General features: G+C 39.5%; 1 protein-coding gene across 3 annotated transcripts in view; it reads left to right on the top strand.

The window, feature by feature from the left end:
• The first annotated feature begins 4,146 nt into the window (after positions 1 to 4,146).
• The window catches only part of LOC128666703 (zinc finger MYM-type protein 1), a 172,738-nt gene continuing 154,604 nt past the window's right edge, over positions 4,147 to 22,280 (top strand). For all 3 annotated transcript variants that reach the window (XM_053721444.1, XM_053721443.1, XM_053721442.1), the window contains exon 1: positions 4,147 to 4,306. The gene's annotated coding sequence lies outside the window, so the exon portion shown is untranslated. The remainder of the gene's footprint in view (positions 4,307 to 22,280) is intronic.

Below are 22,280 nucleotides of genomic sequence, written 5' to 3'. Positions count from 1 at the left end.
ACAGCACTATTCATATTCCTCCCTGCACACCCTGCAGCATGTGTAACTTATAAGTGTTCTATGTTTTAAGGGACGGGTGGCAACCCTAATCAACAATATTTATAAACTAAATATCCATTTTGATGTAGATTGTATTTTCTTCCTTAACTATACCAATCAGGAGGCTTTATTACTGAGAAAAATTTTAAATGTAATTATTTTACTGGTTAGACAACTTATAGTGAAAAACTGGAAAGCCAAAAAAGTGCCAGGTTTTTCAGTGTTTATTAAGGAAATTCAGATGCAAATAATATATGAGTCTTTCCATCTTAGAGAAGCAAGAGAAAAGGAAATAAGGAGATTTGTAACAGGATGGTTACCGATAATTAAGACATACTTGGAAGGTATACAAAAGTCTATACTTAGGCTTACCAGAAGTACCACTTTTACTGGGATTGTCCCGGTTTGGAGGCGCTGTCCCAGTGTCCCACCCAGTTGTTCATTCTGTCCCAGTAGGGTTGCTACCTCCAGGTTTCAAATCATGTGTCCGGGTTTCAGACCACCTGAAACCCAGACACATTATTCAAAATAACTGGACTCTGGCTCTCCAGCATAGTTGGATGCTGGTACTTTGTTACATACAGCCCTGCGTTCGTGTCCTTCAAAGTTTACATTTAGTCCTACAGGCTGAGTGAGCAGCATAGGGTTTTTTTAATTTTGTAGTAATACTTGGTTTATTTTTAACACCCCCCGACCCCTGGTGACATTGCCGGTAATACACCTTTAGGGGAATCATATGGGTATGACTAGGAAGTACAGACAGGCAGGATTTTTGGCCTGAATCTTGCTTTACTTCATGCAGGATAGCATTTTGGCTATAATCTTCCTGCATTATGGTATAGAGTAGCCACTTAAACAGCTTTAGCAGGTACGTGTTTCTTTTTTACTTTTATTCAATGTAGTATTTATGCCTTATCAGTATTTGGCTCTGTTCCTTAATTAGAGAAATAAAACACATATTACACTGCAGATATTAAATTGTGAAATTGATAATTATGAAAGTGATAATTATGCTTGATGTTTGGCATTATTTAGAATCTGAGATTTAGATTAATGATTTATTTGCCATGACAACGTACTGGTGCCTTTTTCACTAGGGGGTGGTGTTATGTTCTATTTAAACTGTGTGATTCACTTGTTTGACTGAGGAAGGGTAGAGTATCCACGAAACATTACACACATAAAAGCTACTACTTTAACAGGGCCGGTAATTGCCACGCCCCATTAACCACGCTCCTGACCACACCCCCTTGACCACGCTCCTGACCACACCCCCACTGGCACTGCACCAGATGGTCCCAGTTTCACCTCTAAAAATTATGGTAAGCCTATCTATACTATACCCATTTTAAAGCTCAGAGTGCTTCAGTGACCTGGTAATATTAGGCAAATTTCCGGCAGAGTGGATAAGGAATTATAGAGATTTGTAACATGTCATCTAAAAGGGGGTGAGGTAGACTGAATCCTGCTCCCAGAGTAGCACAGAGGGTGCGGGGGGAGGGGGGGGGCGGAGCTCCAGAGATGTGAACATTTTTTTCATTTGGGGTTTTCCCCTTTCGTGATCTTTTTTTTTTCCCCCCGTTTTCCTTTTCATTCTTTCATACCCCGTTCATTGGTATAAAAATTGCTATAAGTGTAAAAGCATAAAAAATTGAATATTTAGTTTCTAGCATGTTGCCAAACGGAAATGGAGGGAACAGGCATTTTTTCATAGTTATCAAGTTATTTATGTATTTTGACAAGCTTTCTTCTATACGGAAGATATGTTGGCTGTTACTCTGTGAGGTCTTCTATTGTTTGTAATATACTTTAATTTTTATGTATATCTTTAAGTTGAAATGGATGATATTTTAGGTTATTAATATGCCTTGCATTGTTTTTCCTTATCTCTTCATGGATGTATAATGATTGACACCCTGCGAGGTGTTTCTATTTTGGTAATACGCTTTAATTTGTTATTGTTTTTATACTGCTGGCACGCATAAATAAATATAATAATAAAAAAAAGGATTTCCCATCACTAAATATAAACATTAGTTTCTATCATTGTTTCCTAAAAACGCTGTTAAACTCACCCTGCCGCAAGTATATCGCTAACAGACAGCACAGCGCTCTTCTCCAATGAGGTGACGTTTCCAACTCTAGACCAATAGCTGTGTGTGTCAACTGACATCCTAGCAATGCTATTGGTCTAGAGGTGGAAACGTCACCTCATTGAAGAAAGCGCTGAGTTGGCGATCTACTTGTCATACAGATAGGGTGAGTTTAACAGCGTTTTTTAGGAAACGATGACAGAAACAAATGACAGGCAGCAAACACAGCCAGCAGAAGAAATGACACTCGCATTTGTGTGTAGAAGAGATAACTAATAAAAGAATAATTTTCCTTGTTTCTCTAAGTATTGGGCTTTGCTTTACAGTTATAAGATTATGTGTGTACACAAAGTGATAACATAATTAGGCTTACCAGAAGTCCCACTTTTACTGGGATTGTCCCGGTTTGGAGGCGCTGTCCCAGTGTCCCACCCAGTTGTTCATTCTGTCCCAGTAAGGTTGCCACCTCCAGGTTTCAAATCATGTGTCCGGGTTTCAGACCGCCGGAAACCGGGACACATTATTCAAAATGACTGGACTGTGACTCTCCAGCATAGTTGGATGCATACAGCCCTGTTTAGCTTAACGTTAGTGCCCTTCAAAGTTTAAATTTAGTAATACAGGCTGAGTGAGCAGCATAGGGTTTTTTAATTTTATAGTACTACTTGGTTTATTTTTCTAAGAATTTAACCCCCCCCCGACCCCTAGTGACATCACCGGTAATACACCTTTAGGGGAATCATATGGGTAATACTAGGAAGTGCAGACAGGCAGGATTTTTGGCCTGGATCTTGCTTTACTTCATGCAGGATAGCATTTTGGCTATAATCTTCCTGCATTATGGTATAGAGTAGCCCCTTAAACAGCTTTAGCAGGTACGTGTTTCTTTTTTACTTTCATTCAATATTGTATTTATGCCTTATCAGTATTTGGCTCTGTTCCTTAATTAGACACATAAAACACATATTACACTGCAGATATTAAATTGTGAAATTGATAATTATGAAAGTGATAATTATGCTTGATGTTTGGCATTATTTAGAATCTGAGATTTAGATTAATGATTTATTTGCCATGACAACGTAATGGTGCCTTTTTCACTAGGGGGTGGTGTTATGGTCTATTTAAACTGTGTGATTTACTTGTTTGACTGAGGAAGGGTAGAGTATCCACAAAACATTACACACATAAAAGCTACTACTTTAAAAGGAGCGGTAATTGCCACGCCCCCTTGACCACGTTCCTGACCACACCCCCACTGGCACCGCACCAGGTGGTCCCAGTTTCACCTCTAAAAATTATGGTAAGCCTAAACATAATGAGATATGAAATTACCTGCAAGCTCAACCCATTTCAATAGGTTGTGGTTTACAAGTCATTGAAAAACAAGTTTACAGTATACTGTCCCTTTATATGTTAATAAATCACTAATTATACTAACACTTTAATCAAACACTGACTGTGATTATGTGAATATGAAACTAATGCAACAGGAAGGACCATAAAGAACAATATATTGCTGAGGATAAAAACTAGTATAATAAGCACTGTGAGATGTGTTATAAAATAATAATTTATCTCAGTGTTATGCATTTTACACAAGATGCATGGGAACTTTATCAGTGCTATAGTCCTCTGGGGCACACAAAGGGTTAATCACGTTTTCACTGCAAACCAGAGACACTTTTTAAAAACATTTTATGAATAATTTACAGGTTTCTCATGGGGCTGTCTGTAACACACTATTTGTATAGGCAAATAACATGACAACAAATGTACTTGTGTATAGATATAGTGTATATATTTATTTCTATATATTTACTTATATACACAATTATTTAGCTTTAGCGCTAAACCACTAAACAGTCACTAGAGGGAGCAAAAGAGGCAATAAGACGAGGTACACGCTAATCAAACTTGTGACCCCGCCTCTTTCTCAGCTCGTGACGCTGTTGCAAAGCTTCCGATGCACTGCATGCTGGGAATAAGTTATGAATTTCCTGTTCCGTTTTATTTCCGCCACGCTGTGCCAAACGCTGGAAATTGTCTGCTTTATTAACGGTTTAATTAAATGTGCGCTGGGAATAATATTTCCGTGCCAGTGACGTCATTATCGGGGGTTATACTTTTGTTCCGTGGTCTAATCATGTGCTCTCATCTGTGTAACTAACTAGGTCAGTGATAATAATGTGTGTAACTGAATATAATATGCAATATATGTGTGTAACTGAATATAATATGTGTAACTGTATATAATATAGCATGTATGGATGTGTGTAACTGAATATAATATTCCATGTATGTTTGTAACTGAATATAATATGCAATGTATTTGTGTAACTGTATATAATATGTAATACAAGTGTGCAACTGCATATGTGTGTATATAATATGTAATACATGTGTGCAACTGAATATAATGTGTGTAACTGTATATAATATGTAATACAAGTGTGCAACTGAATATAATGTGTGTAACTGTATATAATATGTAATACAAGTGTGCAACTGAATATGTGTGTGTATAATATGTAATACAAGTGTGCAACTGAATATGTGTGTGTATAATATGTAATACAAGTGTGCAACTGAATATGTGTGTGTATAATATGTAATACAAGTGTGCAACTGAATATGTGTGTGTATAATATGTAATACAAGTGTGCAACTGAATATGTGTGTGTATAATATGTAATACAAGTGTGCAACTGAATATGTGTGTGTCTAATATGTAATACAAGTGTGCAACTGAATATGTGTGTGTATAATATGTAATACAAGTGTGCAACTGAATATGTGTGTGTATAATATGTAATACAAGTGTGCAACTGAATATGTGTGTGTATAATATGTAATACAAGTGTGCAACTGAATATGTGTGTGTATAATATGTAATACAAGTGTGCAACTGAATATGTGTGTGTATAATATGTAATACAAGTGTGCAACTGAATATGTGTGTGTATAATATGTAATACAAGTGTGCAACTGAATATGTGTGTGTATAATATGTAATACAAGTGTGCAACTGAATATGTGTGTGTATAATATGTAATACAAGTGTGCAACTGAATATGTGTGTGTATAATATGTAATACAAGTGTGCAACTGAATATGTGTGTGTATAATATGTAATACAAGTGTGCAACTGAATATGTGTGTGTATAATATGTAATACAAGTGTGCAACTGAATATGTGTGTGTATAATATGTAATACAAGTGTGCAACTGAATATGTGTGTGTATAATATGTAATACAAGTGTGCAACTGAATATGTGTGTGTCTAATATGTAATACAAGTGTGCAACTGAATATGTGTGTGTCTAATATGTAATACAAGTGTGCAACTGAATATGTGTGTGTCTAATATGTAATACAAGTGTGCAACTGAATATGTGTGTGTCTAATATGTAATACAAGTGTGCAACTGAATATGTGTGTGTCTAATATGTAATACAAGTGTGCAACTGAATATGTGTGTGTCTAATATGTAATACAAGTGTGCAACTGAATATGTGTGTGTCTAATATGTAATACAAGTGTGCAACTGAATATGTGTGTGTCTAATATGTAATACAAGTGTGCAACTGAATATGTGTGTGTCTAATATGTAATACAAGTGTGCAACTGAATATGTGTGTGTCTAATATGTAATACAAGTGTGCAACTGAATATGTGTGTGTCTAATATGTAATACAAGTGTGCAACTGAATATGTGTGTGTCTAATATGTAATACAAGTGTGCAACTGAATATGTGTGTGTCTAATATGTAATACAAGTGTGCAACTGAATATGTGTGTGTCTAATATGTAATACAAGTGTGCAACTGAATATGTGTGTGTCTAATATGTAATACAAGTGTGCAACTGAATATGTGTGTGTCTAATATGTAATACAAGTGTGCAACTGAATATGTGTGTGTCTAATATGTAATACAAGTGTGCAACTGAATATGTGTGTGTCTAATATGTAATACAAGTGTGCAACTGAATATGTGTGTGTATAATATGTAATACAAGTGTGCAACTGAATATGTGTGTGTATAATATGTAATACAAGTGTGCAACTGAATATGTGTGTGTATAATATGTAATACAAGTGTGCAACTGAATATGTGTGTGTATAATATGTAATACAAGTGTGCAACTGAATATGTGTGTGTATAATATGTAATACAAGTGTGCAACTGAATATGTGTGTGTATAATATGTAATACAAGTGTGCAACTGAATATGTGTGTGTATAATATGTAATACAAGTGTGCAACTGAATATGTGTATATCATATGTAATACAAGTGTGCAACTGAATATAATGTGTGTAACTGTATATCATATGTAATACAAGTGTGCAACTGAATATGTGTATATCATATGTAATACAAGTGTGCAACTGAATATAATGTGTATATCATATGTAATACAAGTGTGCAACTGAATATGTGTATATCGTATGTAATACAAGTGTGCAACTGAATATAATGTGTATATCGTATGTAATACAAGTGTGCAACTGAATATAATGTGTATATCATATGTAATACAAGTGTGCAACTGAATATAATGTGTATATCGTATGTAATACAAGTGTGCAACTGAATATAATGTGTATATCATATGTAATACAAGTGTGTAACTGTATATCATATGTAATACAAGCGTGCAACTGAATATAATGTGTGTAACTGTATATCATATGTAATACAAGCGTGCAACTGAATATAATGTGCGTAACTGTATATCATATGTAATACAAGTGTGCAACTGAATATAATGTGTATATCGTATGTAATACAAGTGTGCAACTGAATATAATGTGTATATCGTATGTAATACAAGTGTGCAACTGAATATAATGTGTATATCGTATGTAATACAAGTGTGCAACTGAATATAATGTGTATATCGTATGTAATACAAGTGTGCAACTGAATATAATGTGTATATCGTATGTAATACAAGTGTGCAACTGAATATAATGTGTATATCATATGTAATACAAGTGTGCAACTGAATATAATGTGTATATCATATGTAATACAAGTGTGCAACTGAATATAATGTGTATATCATATGTAATACAAGTGTGCAACTGAATATAATGTGTATATCATATGTAATACAAGTGTGCAACTGAATATAATGTGTATATCATATGTAATACAAGTGTGCAACTGTATATCATATGTAATACAAGCGTGCAACTGTATATCATATGTAATACAAGCGTGCAACTGAATATAATGTGCGTAACTGTATATCATATGTAATACAAGTGTGCAACTGAATATAATGTGTATATCATATGTAATACAAGTGTGTAACTGTATATCATATGTAATACAAGCGTGCAACTGAATATAATGTGTGTAACTGTATATCATATGTAATACAAGCGTGCAACTGAATATAATGTGCGTAACTGTATATCATATGTAATACAAGTGTGCAACTGAATATAATGTGTATATCGTATGTAATACAAGTGTGCAACTGAATATAATGTGTATATCGTATGTAATACAAGTGTGCAACTGAATATAATGTGTATATCGTATGTAATACAAGTGTGCAACTGAATATAATGTGTATATCATATGTAATACAAGTGTGCAACTGAATATAATGTGTATATCATATGTAATACAAGTGTGCAACTGAATATAATGTGTATATCATATGTAATACAAGTGTGCAACTGAATATAATGTGTATATCATATGTAATACAAGTGTGCAACTGAATATAATGTGTATATCATATGTAATACAAGTGTGCAACTGAATATAATGTGTATATCATATGTAATACAAGTGTGCAACTGAATATAATGTGTATATCATATGTAATACAAGTGTGCAACTGAATATAATGTGTATATCGTATGTAATACAAGTGTGCAACTGAATATAATGTGTATATCGTATGTAATAAAAGTGTGCAACTGAATATAATGTGTATATCGTATGTAATACAAGTGTGCAACTGAATATAATGTGTATATCGTATGTAATACAAGTGTGTAACTGTATATCATATGTAATACAAGCGTGCAACTGAATATAATGTGCGTAACTGTATATCATATGTAATACAAGCGTGCAACTGAATATAATGTGTGTAACTGTATATCATATGTAATACAAGTGTGCAACTGAATATAATGTGTGTAACTGTATATCATATGTAATACAAGTGTGCAACTGAATATAGTGTGTGTAACTGTATATCCTATGTAATACAAGTGTGCAACTGAATATAGTGTGTGTAACTGTATATCATATGTAATACAAGTGTGCAACTGAATATAGTGTGTGTAACTGTATATCATATGTAATACAAGTGTGCAACTGAATATAGTGTGTGTAACTGTATATCATATGTAATACATTATATTCAGTTGCACACTTGTATTACATATGATATACAGTTACACACACTATATTTAGTTGCACACTTGTATTACATATGATATACAGTTACACACATTATATTCAGTTGCACACTTGTAACTGTATATAATATGTAATACAAGTGTGCAACTGAATATGTGTGTAACTGTATATAATATTTTTATAATGGCATTTCTGAGGTTGCATGGGTGGAAAGTGAATGAAGAAAAGAGTTCTCTATCCCCTCTCACAAGAGTCTCCTTTCTGGGAACTCTAATAGATTCTTTAGAAATGAGGATTTACCTGACATAGTCCAGGTTATCAAAACTTCTAAATTCCTGCCGTGTTCTTTATTCCACTTCTCGCCCTTCGGTGGCTCAGTGTATGGAAGTAATCGGCTTAATGGTAGCGGCAATGGACATAGTGCCGTTTGCCCGCCTACATCTCAGACCGCTGCAACTCTGCATGCTCAGTCAGTGGAATGGGGATTACACAGATTTGTCCCCTCTACTAAATCTGGATCAAGAGACCAGGGATTCTCTTCTCTGGTGGCTATCTCGGGTCCATCTGTCCAAAGGTATGACCTTTCGCAGGCCAGATTGGACAATTGTAACGACAGATGCCAGCCTTCTAGGCTGGGGGGCAGTCTGGAACTCCCTGAAGGCTCAGGGATCGTGGACTCAGGAGGAGACACTCCTTCCGATAAACATTCTGGAACTAAGAGCGATATTCAATGCTCTTCAGGCTTGGCCTCAGCTAGCGACAATGAGGTTCATCAGATTTCAGTCGGACAACATCACGAATGTGGCTTACATCAACCATCAAGGGGGAACAAGGAGTTCCCTAGCGATGTTGGAAGTCTCAAAGATAATTCGCTGGGCAGAGATTCACTCTTGCCACCTATCAGCTATCCATATCCCAGGTGTAGAGAACTGGGAGGCGGATTTTCTAAGTCGTCAGACTTTTCATCCGGGGGAGTGGGAACTCCATCCGGAGGTGTTTGCACTGGAACTGGATCTCATGGCGTCTCGCCAGAACGCCAAACTTCCTTGTTACGGATCCAGGTCCAGGGATCCCAAGGCGACGCTGATAGATGCTCTAGCAGCACCTTGGTCTTTCAACCTGGCTTATGTGTTTCCACCGTTTCCTCTGCTCCCTCGTCTTGCCTCGATTGCCAAAATCAAGCAGGAGAGAGCATCAGTGATCTTGATGAGCATCAGTGATCTTGATAGCGGCTGCGTGGCCACGCAGGACTTGGTATGCAGATCTGGTGGACATGTCATCCTTTCCACCATGGACTCTGCTTCTGAGACAGGACCTTCTACTTCAGGGTCCTTTCAACCATCCAAATCTAATTTCTCTGAGACTGACTGCCTGGAAATTGAACGCTTGATTTTATCAAAGCGTGGCTTATCCGAGTCAGTCATTGATACATCAATTCAGGCAAGAAAGCCTGTCACCAGGAAAATCTATCATAAGATATGGCGTAAATATCTTTATTGGTGCGAATCCAAGGGTTACTCATGGAGTAAAGTCAGGATTCCCAGGATATTATCTTTTCTCCAAGAAGGATTGGAAAAAGGATTGTCAGCTAGTTCGTTAAAGGGACAGATTTCTGCTCTGTCTATTCTTTTTCTTTGGCGGATGTTCCAGACGTTCAGGCATTTTGTCAGGCATTAGTTAGAATCAAGCCTGTCTTTAAACCAGTTGCTCCGCCATGGAGTTTAAATTTGGTTCTTAAGGTTCTAAAAGGGGTACCGTTTGAACCTCTTCATTCCATAGATATCAAGCTTTTATCTTGGAAAGTTCTGTTTTTGGTAGCTATTTCCTCGGCTCGTAGAGTTTCCGAGTTATCTGCCTTACAATGTGATTCCCCTTATCTGATTTTCCATGCAGATAAGGTAGTTTTGCGTACCAAACCTGGGTTTTTACCTAAGGTGGTATCTAATAAGAATATCAATCAGGAGATTGTTGTTCCGTCATTGTGTCCTAATCCTTCTTCAAAGAAGGAACGTCTATTACACAATCTTGACGTGGTTCGTGCTTTAAAGTATTACTTACATGCTACTAAAGATTTTCGTCAAACATCTGCTTTGTTTGTTGTCTACTCTGGACAGAGGAAAGGCCTAAAGGCTTCGGCAACTTCTCTTTCGCTTTGGCTAAGAAGTATAATACGCTTAGCTTATGAGACTGCTGGCCAGCAGCCTCCTGAAAGGATTACAGCTCATTCTACTAGAGCTGTGGCTTTCACATGGGCCTTTAAAAATGAGGCTTCTGTTGAACAGATTTGCAAGGCGGCGACTTGGTCTTCGCTTCATACTTTTTCAAAATTCTATAAATTTGATACTTTTGCTTCTTCGGAGGCTATTTTTTGGAGAGAGGTTTTACAGGCAGTGGTACCTTCCGTTTAAGTACCTGCCTTGTCCCTCCCTTCATCTGTGTACTTTAGCTTTGGTATTGGTATCCCACAAGTAATGGATGATCCGTGGACTGGATACACCTTACAAGAGAAAACATAATTTATGCTTACCTGATAAATTTATTTCTCTTGTGGTGTATCCAGTCCACGGCCCGCCCTGTCATTTTAAGGCAGGTATTTTTTAACTTTAAACTACAGTCACCACTGCACCCTATGGTTTCTCCTTTCTCTTTCTTGTCTTCGGTCGAATGACTGGATATGGCAGTTAGGGGAGGAGCTATATAGACAGCTCTGCTGTGGGTGATCCTCTTGCAACTTCCTGTTGGGAAGGAGAATATCCCACAAGTAATGGATGATCCGTGGACTGGATACACCACAAGAGAAATAAATTTATCAGGTAAGCATAAATTATGTTTTTAAAACTTCTCATATTTCGGATGAATTTTTAAGTGACCGCCATCATTCTGACTTATCTGGTTCAGAAGATTCTGCCTCAGATATTGATACTGATAAATCTTCATATTTGTTTAAGATGGAGTTTATTCGTTCTTTACTGAAAGAAGTGTTGATTGCATTAGATATGGAGGAGTCTAGTCCTCTTGATACTAAATCTGCTAAGCGTTTAAATTCGGTTTATAAACCTCATGTAGTTATTCCAGAAGTTTTTCCAGTCCCTGATGCTATTTCAGAAGTGATTTCTATGGAATAGTCTGGGTAGTTAATTTACTCCTTCTCCAAGGTTTAAGAAATTGTACCCTGTGCCATCTGATAGATTAGAGTTTTGGGACAAAATCCCCAAAGTTGATGGGGCTATCTCTACTCTTGCTAAACGTACTACTATTCCTACGGCAGATAGTACTTCCTTTAAGGATCCTTTGGATAGGAAGCTTGAATCCTTTCTAAGGAGCGCTTATTTATGTTCAGGTAATCTTCTTAGACCTGCTATTTCTTTGGCTGATGTTGCTGCAGCTTCAACTTTCTGGTTGGAGGCTTTAGCGCAACAAGTGTCAGACCATAATGCTTACAGCATTGTTAAACTTCTTCAACATGCTAATAACTTTGTGATGCCATTTTTGATATCATTAGAATTGATGTCAGGTATATGTCTTTAGCTATTTTAGCTAGAAGAGCCGCTTAAAACTTGGAATGCAGATATGACTTCTAAGTCAACTTTGCTTTCTCTCTCTTTCCAAGGTAACAAATTGTTTGGTTCTCAGTTGGATTCAATAATTTCAACTGTTACTGGGGGGAAGGGAGCCTTTTTGCCTCAGGACAAAAAAATCTAAAGGTAAATATAGGGCTGCTAATCGTTTTCGTTCCTTTCGTCAGAATAAGGAGCAGAAGCCTGACCCTTCCTGTAAAGGAACGGTTTCCGTTTGGAAACCTTCTCCAGTCTGGAATAAATCCAAGACTTTTAGAAAGTCAAAACCAGCTCCCAAATCCGCATGAAGGTGCGGCCCTCATTCCAGCACAGCTGGTAGGGGGCAGGTTACGATTTTTCAAAGATGTTTGGATCAATTCGATTCACAGTCTTTGGATTCAGAACATTGTTTCACAAGGGTACAGAATAGGTTTCATGGTAAGGCCGCCTGTGAGAAGATTTTTTCTCTCACGCATTCCAGTAAATCCAGTGAAGGCTCAGGCGTTTCTGAAATGTGTTTCAGACCTAGAGTTGGCTGGGGTAATTATGTCAGTTCCATTTCTGGAACACGGGGTCTGGGGTTTTACTCAAATCTCTTCATTGTACCAAAGAAGGAGAATTCCTTCAGACCAGTTCTGGATCTAAAAATATTGAATCGTTATGTAAGGATACCAACATTCAAAATGGTAACTATAAGGACTATTCTGCCTTTTGTTCAGCAAGGGCATTATATGTCTACAATAGACTTACAGGATGCATATCTTCATATTCCGATTCATCCAGATCACTATCAGTTCCTGAGATTCTCTTTTCTAGACAAGCATTACCAGTTTGTTGCTCTTCTGTTTGGCCTAGCAACAGCTCCAAGGATCTTTTCGAAGGTTCTCGGTGCCCTTCTCTCTGTAATCAGAGAACAGGGTATTGCGGTATTTCCTTATTTGGACGATATCTTGGTACTTGCTCAGTCTTTACATTCTGCAGAATCTCATACAAATCAACTTGTGTTGTTTCTTCAAAGACATGGTTGGAGGATCAATTTACCAAAGAGTTCCTTGATTCCTCAGACAAGGGTAACCTTTTTGGGTTTCCAAATAGATTCAGTGTCCATGACTTTGTCTCTAACAGAAAAGAGACGTCTGAAATTGGTTTCAGCTTGTCGAAACCTTCAGTCTCAATTGTTCCCTTCGGTAGCATTATGCATGGAAATTCTAGGTCTCATGACTGCTGCATCGGACGCGATCCCTTTTGCTCGTTTTCACATGAGACCTCTCCAGCTTTGTATGCTGAACCAATGGTGCAGGGATTATACAAAGATATCACAATTAATATCCTTAAATCCCAATGTTCGATCTTCTCTGACTTGGTGGTTGAATCACCATCGTTTAATTCAAGGGGCCTCTTTTGTTCGTCCAACCTGGACTGTGATCTCAACAGATGCGAGTCTTTCAGGTTGGGGAGCTGTATGGGGGTCTCTGACAGCGCAGGGGGTTTGGGAATCTCAGGAGGCGAGATTACCAATCAACATTTTGGAGCTCTTCAGTTCTGGCCTCTTCTGAAGAGAGAATCGTTTATTTGTTTTCAGACAGACAATGTCACAACCGTGGCGTATGTAAATCATCAAGGTGGGACTCACAGTCCTCAAGCTATGAAAGAAGTATCTCGGATACTTGTATGGGCGGAATCCACCTCCTGTCTAATTTCTGCGGTTCACATTCCAGGTGTAGACAATTGGGGACGTTACATCCGGGCGAATGGTCTCTTCACCCAGAGGTATTTCTTCAGATTGTTCAAATCTGGGGACTTCCAGAAATAGATCTAAACCAGAAACTTCCCAGGTATCTGTCCAGATCCAGGGATCCTCAGGCGGAAGCAGTGGATGCGTTGTCGCTTCCTTGGAATTATCATCCTGCCTATATCTTTCCGCCTCTAGTTCTTCTTCTTCCAAAAGTGATTTCCAAAATTCTAATGGAACGTTCGTTTGTACTGCTGGTGGCTCCAGCATGGCCTCACAGGTTTTGGTATGTGGATCTCATTCGGATGGCCAGTTGCCAACCTTGGACACTTCCGTTAAGACCAGACCTTCTATCTCAAGGCCCATTTTTCCATCAGGATCTCAAATCATTAAATTTGAAGGTATGGAGATTGAACGCTTGATTCTTAGTCATAGAGGTTTCTCTGACTCAGTGATTAATACTATGTTACAGGCTCGTAAATCTGTCTCTAGAAAGATTTATTATCGAGTTTGGAAGACTTACATTTCATGGTGTTCTTCTCATAAATTCTCTTGGCATTCTTTTAGAATTCCTAGAATTTTACAATTTCTTCAGGATGGTTTGGATAAGGTTTTGTCTGCAAGTTCCTTGAAAGGACAAATCTCTGCTCTTTCTGTTCTTTTTCACAGAAAGATCGCTAATCTTCCTGATATTCATTGTTTTGTACAGGCTTTGGTTCGTATCAAACCTGTTATTAAGTCAATCTCTCCTCCTTGGAGTCTTAATTTGGTTCTGAGGGCTTTACAGGCTCCTCTGTTTGAACCTATGCAGTCTCTGGATATTAAATTACTTTCTTGGAAAGTTTTGTTCCTTTTGGCCATCTCTTCTGCTAGAAGAGTTTCTGAGTTATCTGCTCTTTCTTGTGAATCTCCTTTTCTGATTTTTCATCAGGATAAAGCGGTGTTGCAGACTTCATTTAAATTTTTACCTAAGGTTGTGAATTCTAACAACATTAGTAGAGAAATTGTTGTTCCTTCATTGTGTGTTAATCCTAAGAATTCTCTGGAAAGATCTTTACATTCTTTGGATGTAGTAAGAGCTTTGAAATATTATGTTGAAGCTACTAAAGATTTTAGAAAGACTTCTAGTCTATTTGTTATCTTTTCTGGTTCCAGGAAAGGTCAGAAGGCTTCTGCCTTTTCTTTGGTGTCTTGGTTAAATTCTTTGATTCATCTTGCTTATGTGGAGTTGGGTAAGTCCCCGCCTCAAAGGATTACGGCTCATTCTACTAGGTCAGTTTCTACTTCCTGGGCTTTTAGAAATGAAGCTTCTGTTGATCAGATTTGCAAAGCAGCAACTTGGTCTTCTTTGCATACTTTTACTAAATTCTACCATTTAGATGTTTTTTCTTTTTCTGAAGCAGTTTTTGGTAGAAAAGTACTTCAGGCAGCTGTTTCAGTTTGATTCTTCTGCTTATGATTTCAGTTTTTTTTTCATTATAAGATTAAAACTTTTTACATTTGGGTTGTGAATTATTTTTTCAGCGGAATTGGCTGTCTTTATTTTATCCCTCCCTCTCTAGTGACTCTTGCGTGGAAGTTCCACATCTTGGGTATCTGCTATCCCATACGTCACTAGCTCATGGACTCTTGCTAATTACATGAAAGACAACATAATTTATATAAGAACTTACCTGATAAATTAATTTCTTTCATATTAGCAAGAGTCCATGAGGCCCACCCTTTTTTGTGGTGGTTATGATTTTTTTGTATAAAGCACAATTATTCCAATTCCTTATTTTTGATGCTTTCACTCATTTCTTATCACCCCACTTCTTGGCTATTCGTTAAACTGAATTGTGGGTGTGGTGAGGGGTGTATTTATAGGCATTTTGAGGTTTGGGAAACTTTGCCCCTCCTGGTAGGAATGTATATCCCATACGTCACTAGCTCATGGACTCTTGCTAATATGAAAGAAATGAATTTATCAGGTAAGTTCTTACATAAATTATGTTTTTCTGAGCAAAAGTTTTTAAAAGCGGATGCTGTCCAAGAGTCTAATGACGAGGTTCAAGGTATGCCGCAGCTTTCTCCCCAAGCGTCCCAAATTTTACTGCCCGCACAAGCAGTGCCCTGCACTTCTGCTCTAGCTCCCGCTGGAGATAACTTAAAAGACATAGCTTCTCTCATGTCTTATACAATTTCTGATGCATTGTCTGCTTTCCAAATGTTGCAGGGCAAACAGAAGAAGGAAACCAGACATTCAGTAAGCAAGGTTTTTGACGCAATTTCGGAGGTACCCACCTGAAGAGGAGGGTACTTCTGTACCATCTGAAGGTGAAATTTCAGATTCAGAAAGTTTATTGCCTCTGACGGATTCAGAGGTTGTATCTTTTAGGTTTAAACTAGAGCACCTCCATCTGTTACTTTGTTGCTTTATTTACTTTGGACAACAGTGACTCCACGGTAGTGGTTGTCCCTAAGCAATCTAGTAAGTTGGACAAATATTTTGAGGTTCCTTCTTACTCAGATGTGTTTCCAGTCCCAAAAAGAGCTTCTGAGGTCATTTCTAAGGAGTGGGAGAGACCGGGGATTCCTTTTTCTCCTTCTCCTATTTTTAGAAGATGTTTCCCATAGCTGACTCCATTAAGGAGGCTTGGCAAACAGTTCCTAAGGTGGAAGGAACAGTTTCCACCTTAGCCAAGAGAACTACTATTCCCATAGGTCTGCTCAAAAAGATATATGTTCACCAGGGCCTGCAAAGGCAACCAACTGTGTGCATTGCTACCGTCACTAGTGCGGCGGCGTATTGGTTTGATGCACTGTCTGAGGCTCTCAGTACAGAGACTTCCTTGGAGGAGATCCAAGACAGAATAAAGGCTCTGAAGCTAGCTAATGCCTTTATTACAGACGCTTTTCTGCAGATTATTAAACTGGGAGCTAAGATTTTGGGTTTTTCTATCCTAGCTCTCAGAGCCTTGTGGTTAAAACCTTGGTCTGCGGATGTTTCCTCTGTCTAAACTTCTGGCTTTTTCCTTACAAGGGGAAGACCTTGTTTGGACCTGGCCTTATGAAAATTATTTCTGATATCACGGGAGGTAAGAGTCATCTTCTCCCTAAGGATAAGAGAATTAAACAAAAAGGACTACAGAGTAATTTTCGTTCCTTTCGAAATTTCAAGGGAAGTTATTGCTCTTCCTCCAAGCAGGAACAATCTAAACCTGCATGGAGACCTAACCAGTCTTGGAATAAGGGAAAGCTATCCAAGAAGCCTGCTAGTGAATCCAAGACGGCATGAAGGGCATGCCCCCGATCCGGGACCGGATCTGGTAGGGGGCAGTCTTTCATTCTTTGCTCAGGCTTGGGTTCGGGATGTTCAGGATCCCTGGGCAATAGAAATAGTGTCTCAGGGATACAAACTAGAGTTCAAAAGTTTTCCTCCCAGAGGCAGGTTTCTGCTTTCAAGATTATCTGCAGACCAGACAAAAAGAGAGGCGTTCTTACACTGTGTAGGACAGGGCTCGACGAACCCAGGAGCCTGGGAGCCACTGGCTCCTAGAATTTTACCCCTGGCTCCTAACTTTTTGGTGTATTCTCCATATATCTATATACAAATCCAACTGTCTGGCTCCTTAATATTCTTACTGGCTCCTAATTTTTTAACATATTTGTCAAGGACTGGTGTAGGAGACCTCTCCGATCTGGGAGTGATTGTTCCTGTTCCGTTACTGGAACAGGGTCTGGGATTTTATTCCAATCTGTTCGCGGTTCCCAAAAAAGAGGGAACTTTTCAGGCCAATTTTAGATCTCAAGAGTCTAAACAAGTTTGTCGGAGTACCGTCCTTAAAGATGGAAACTATTCGTTCCATTCTCCCTTTGATCCAAGAGGGTCAATTTATGACAACGGTGAATTTAAAGGACGCGTACCTGCATGTTCCCATTCACAGGGATCATCACAAGTTCCTAAGGTTTTCCTTTATGGACAAACACTTTCAGTTCGTGGCCCTTCCCTTCGGTCTTGCCACAGCTCCTGGAATTTTCACAAAGGTTCTGGGATCGCTGTTAGCGGTGCTTTGGTTACGGGGCATTGCAGTGGCGACCTATCTGGACGGCATCCTAATCCAGGCGCCATCCTTACAACAAGCAAGATCACACACGGACATGGTATTATCCTTCCTGCGATCTCACGGGTGGAAGGTAAATTTGGAAAAGAGTTCCTTAGTTCCAGACACAAGGGTAACTTTCTTAGGAACCATAATAGACTCCCTGTCTATGAAGATTTTTCTGACAGAAGTCAGGAATTCAAAGATTATCGATACTTGCCGAGTCCTTCAGTCCACTTCTCGGCCGTCAGTGGCTCAGTGCATGGAGTTAATCGGGCTGATGGTGGTGGCAATGGACATCATCCCGTTCTCTCGGTTCCATCTCAGACCTCTGCAGTTAAGCATGCTTAGGCAATGGAACGGAGATTATGCGGACTTGTCTCCTCGAATTCTATTGGAGCAGGAGACAAGGGATTCTCTCCAATGGTGATTGTCTCTGGAGCATCTCTCCCAGGGAACCTGCTTTCGCAGACCAGTTTGGGTGATTGTGACAACAGACGCCAGCCTTCTAGGGTGGGGAGCAGTCTGGGGCTCTCTAAAAGCTCAGAGTTTGGACTCAGTCAGAGTATGTTCTCCCTATAAACATTCTAGAACTGAGAGCGATTTTCAATGCCCTTCTGGCCTGGCCCCAGTTAGCCTTGGTCCGGTTTATCAGGTTACAGTCGGACAACATAACTTCAGTGGCTTACTTCAATCATCAGGGAGGAACGAGGAGTTGTGTAGCGATGACAGACGTAACCAAAATAATCCAGTGGGAAGAAACCCACTCTTGTTGTCTATTGGAGATCCACATCCCAGGGGTGGACAACTGGGAGGCGGATTGCCTGAGCAGACAGATCTTTCATCCGGGGGAGTGGGAACTTCATCCGGAAGTGTTCTCCAGCCTGACTCTCAAGTGGGGTCAGCCGGAATTGGATCTCATGGCATCCAGACAGAATGCCAAGCTCCCGAGATACGGGTCGAGGTCCAGGGACCCCCAGGCGGAGATGATAGATGCTCTGGCGGTCCCTTGGACCTTCAGTCTGGCATACCTGTTTCCTCCGTTTGCCCTTCTTCCTCGGGTCATTGCTCGAATCGAACAGGAGAGGGCATCGGTGATCCTCCTAGCCCCAGCTTGGCCTCGCAGGATTTGGTATGCAGATCTGGTGGAGATGGCATCTCTGCCCCCTTGGAGACTTCCGTTGAGGATGGACCTTCTAATTCAGGGGCCCTTTATTCATCCAAATCTTTTTTTCTCTGAAGCTGACTGCTTGGAGATTGAACGCTTAATTTTATCCAATCGGGGGTTTTCTGACTCTGTCATAGAGACCATGATTCAGGCTCGTAAGCCTGTAACTAGAAAAATTTACCAAAAGGTTTGGCGTAAATATCTCTATTGGTGTGAATCCAAGGGCTACTCATGGAGTTATGAATCCTAGAATTTTGTCTTTTCTCCAAGAGGGTTTGGGGAAGGGATTGTCGACAAGTTCTTTAAAGGGCCAAATCTCGGCCCTATCTATTTTGTTACACAAACGTCTGGCGGATGTTCCAGATGTACAATCTTTTTGTCAGGCCTTGGTTAGGATCAGGCCTGTCTTCAAACCAGTTACTCCATGGAGTCTTAATGTAGCTCTCAAGGTTCTTCAAGGGGCTCCGTTTGAACCCATGCATTCCTTAGATATTAAGTTGTTATCTTGGAAAGTTTTATTTCTTGTTGCTATTTCTTCAGCTCGTAGAGTGTCTGAACTCTCGGCATTGCAGTATGAACCTCCTTATCTTATTTTACATTCAGATAAAGTAGTTTTACGTACTAAGTTAGGTTTTCTTCCTAAGGTTGTTTCTGATCGGAACATTAATCCGGAGATGATTGTTCTTTTCTTGTGTCCTAATTCTTCTTCTCAGAAGGAACGACTTTCACACAATTTGGACGTGGTCTGTGCTTTAAAGTTTTTTACTTGCAGGCGACTAAGGACTTTCGTCATACTTCTTTGTTTTTCATTTTCTCAGGAAAACGTAAGGGACAGAGAGCTACAGCAACTTCTTTCTTTTTGGCTGAAGAGTATCATACGTTTTGCATATGAGACTGCTGGGCAGCATCCTCTAGAGAGAGTTATGGCTCATTTCACAAGGGCTGTTGCTTCCTCATGGGCATTCAAAAATGAAGCTTCTGTGGAACAGATTTGCAAGGCTGCAACTTGGTCCTCTCTGCACTCTTTTTCAAAATTCTACTAGTTTGACACTTTTGCCTCGGCTGAGGCCGCTTTTGGGAGAAAGGTTCTTCAAGCAGTGGTGCCTTCCGTTTAGGTTCCCTGTCTTGTCCCTCCCGTATCATCTGTGTACTCTAGCTTGGGTATTGGATCCCATTAGTAATTAAGATGATCCGTGGACTCATTGTCCATAACTGATAAATTTCTTTATTGTTTGACACAGAGTCCACGGCCCGCCCTGTTCTTGTAGACAGGTTGTTGGTTATTGTAAACTTCAGACACCTCTGCACCTGGTTTTTCTTTCCTTAACTTCGGTCAAATGACTGGAGTGGGAGGGAAGGGAGGAGCTATTTAACAACTTTGCTGTAGTGCTCTTTGCTGCCTCCTGCTGACCATGAGGTGAGTATCCAATTAGTAATTAAGATGATCCGTGGACTCATTGTGTCAAAAAAGAAATACATTTATCAGGTAAGCATAAATTTTCTTTTTTGTATCATCATGTTGAATATATTATATTTTACAATTCACTTCACAATACATCCCTTAATGAACATTTATAAATAAAATATATTGTAAAATGTAATCAAACTCAATGTTATGCCTCACAGAACAAGTAAAAAAAAAAAAATAGTCATTAAGGCACTTTAACTTTTTTGTTCAATACTCACTTTATTGCTCACAACTTTGAGCTGTCCCAGCGCCACACCACCGCTTGACCACCGCCACACCACTCCCAGATGACTGATCAATGCCTGTTGCTCCTACACACACTGCAATTTTTGCGGGCATTCCATGGCCGCACACTTGTCCTCCTCTCATCCTCCCTCTCCGCCTCAGTTTTCATGACAAACCCCCCAAAAAAAATTGCATGCTCTTGTGGTTTTTAAACCGTGATGATTAATCGAGGTTTAAAACCGCATCCGCGATTAATCGTGCAGCCCTAGTGTGCACATATATTGTGTGTGAGGTATGTGGGTTATAGGGGAGTGTGCACATATATTCTGTGAGAGGTATGTGGGTTATAGGGGAGTGTGCACACATATTGTGTGTGAGATATGTGGGTTATAGAGGAGTGTGCTCATATATTGTGTGTGAGGTACGTGGGTTACAGGCGAGTGTGCACATATTTTGTGTGTGAGGTACGTGGGTTACAGGTGAGTGTGCACATATATTGTGTGTGAGGTACGTAGGTTACAGGTGAATGTGCACATATATTGTGTGTGAGGTTTGGGGGTTATAGGGGAGTGTGCACATATATTGTGTGTGAGGTACGTGGGTTACAGGTGAGTGTGCACATATATTGTGTGTGAGGTACGTAGGTTACAGGTGAGTGTGCACATATATTGTGTGTGAGGTACGTAGGTTACAGGTGAGTGTGCACATATATTGTTTGTGTGTGAGGTACGTAGGTTACAGGTGAGTGTGCACATATATTGTGTGTGTGTGAGGTACGTAGGTTACAGGTGAGTGTGCACATATATTGTTTGTGTGTGAGGTACGTGGGTTACAGGTGAGTGTGCACATATATTGTGTGTGTGTGAGGTACGTGGGTTACAGGTGAGTGTGCACATATATTGTGTGTGTGTGAGGTACGTGGGTTACAGGTGAGTGTGCACATATATTGTGTGTGTGTGAGGTACGTGGGTTACAGGTGATTGTGCACATATATTGTGTGTGTGTGTGAGGTACGTGGGTTACAGGTGATTGAGCACGTATATTGTGTGTGTGTGTGAGGTACGTGGGTTACAGGTGAGTGTGCACATATATTGTGTGTGTGAGATACGTGGGTTACAGGTGAGTGTGCACATATATTGTGTGTGTGTGTGAGGTACGTGGGTTACAGGTGATTGAGCACGTATATTGTGTGTGAGGTACGTGGGTTACAGGTGAGTGTGTGTGAGGTACGTGGGTTACAGGTGAGTGTGCACATATATTTTGTGTGTGAGGTACGTGGGTTATGGGTGAGTGTGCACATATATTGTGTGTATGAGGTACGTAGGTTGCAGGTGAGTGTGCACATATATTGTGTGTGAGGTATGTAGGTTACAGGGGAGTGTGCACATATATTGTGTGTATGAGGTACGTGGGTTACAGGTGATTGAGCACGTATATTGTGTGTGAGGTACGTGGGTTACAGGTGAGTGTGTGTGAGGTACGTGGGTTACAGGTGAGTGTGCACATATATTGTGTGTGTGA

Source organism: Bombina bombina, chromosome 7 (assembly GCF_027579735.1).
Source record: "Bombina bombina isolate aBomBom1 chromosome 7, aBomBom1.pri, whole genome shotgun sequence".
Lineage (NCBI taxonomy): Eukaryota > Metazoa > Chordata > Amphibia > Anura > Bombinatoridae > Bombina > Bombina bombina.
The sequence above is the reverse complement of the archived record's forward strand: the minus strand, read 5'-3'. Positions and strand labels throughout refer to the sequence as shown.